At 31.6% G+C, this 1,279-nt stretch overlaps 1 non-coding gene across 1 annotated transcript; it reads right to left on the bottom strand.

Moving 5' to 3' along the window:
* Positions 1-331: 331 nt before the first annotated feature.
* On the bottom strand, positions 332-404 carry TBLA0Atrna17T. The gene has a single exon. It is a non-coding gene; the product is annotated as a tRNA-Thr (tRNA).
* Positions 405-1,279: the final 875 nt, after the last annotated feature.

The following is a 1,279-nucleotide window of genomic DNA, read 5'->3' as shown; positions in this document are numbered from 1 at the left end:
TTTTTGGATGCTAGTTTAATACCAACTGTTTATTAAACTATACAACTATATACCTGAGCCTATGTAAGTTAAATATTATTATTATTACGTTCCGATTTGTTCACTATACACTTCCAACTTTTGTATTTCGTTCTTTTTGTTTTCTAGTTCTTACTTCTTCGCTCTACCTTAACCCTCTAGTTTATTCCTTTTAGCTTTAGATTCTTAAATAGAATTTATGTTCATGATTCACTTACTTGTTAATCTACATGTTCATTCTGTTATCGAGTGATCCTGTATTTATACACATGACTAACGTAGCTCACACTACGTGACATTACCAAAAAAGAATTGCTTTCAACCAGAGTCGAACTGATGATCTCCACATTACTAGTGTGGCGCCTTACCAACTTGGCCATGAAAGCTCTTATTGTTGTAAATTGTTGTAGACGAGATCGATTTTATACTCATCTACAAGTTGCTAACTAGAAATTATACATAACACTGAGCAGCTGCTAGTTGCATCCCTGTGAATATCTGTTCTATGCATAATCTCTACTAGTTAGCCAGTATTACTCAAACTGTGCACTCCTACCCTTGTAAGTAAGTTTATAAACAGTCCAATTAAAGTAAAATGGAAAAGCTGGCGTTGACCTTTGAAAAGTATTTAAAGGCCAGCTTTTTCAGACATAAGACATAAATTTTGCTGGAATATGATTATATCATTTTCTATTAAGTGGTAAAAGACTTTTTATCATGTGACTTATTATTTAAAATGTGTTTTTCTTTTTATATCGAAAAATACTATTTAAGAAATATATTCATTTTAGTTATAGTATTTACTATATATGTCTAAATAAAGTAATAGTCTTTACATCTTAAACACTGTATAACAATGTCTAACTCTCTTGAATGCCAGTAAATTTGTATTCACAAGTGTATTGAAATTGTTTAACAACGATGATTTCTTTGAGCTTGTTAACTTATTAAATTCTTCTAACAAGTATGTGCAGGTTAGAGTGGGATCAACATCTTTCATCTTGCAGTAGTATTCGTGGCTTTCCACATCGTAGCCTATAACTGCAATTATTTCCTGAGCACGCTGTATTCTTTCAATCGAGGTTCTTGGTAGACTCTTTGGGTACCTATATTTGTCTAATACAAACTTTTTTATCCATTTTATATTGATAACCCTATGTTTCTTAAAGGAGGATGGCAGATCAAGTTCAACGGTGTTTTTTCCTATTTTTACAATCTTAAATGGTCCTAAAAATATGGGTTGGATCTTTAACTATCCTCT

This window comes from Henningerozyma blattae, chromosome 1 (assembly GCF_000315915.1).
Source record: "Henningerozyma blattae CBS 6284 chromosome 1, complete genome".
Lineage (NCBI taxonomy): Eukaryota > Fungi > Ascomycota > Saccharomycetes > Saccharomycetales > Saccharomycetaceae > Henningerozyma > Henningerozyma blattae.
Note: the sequence above shows the minus strand (reverse complement) of the source record. Positions and strands in the feature narration are given on the sequence as shown.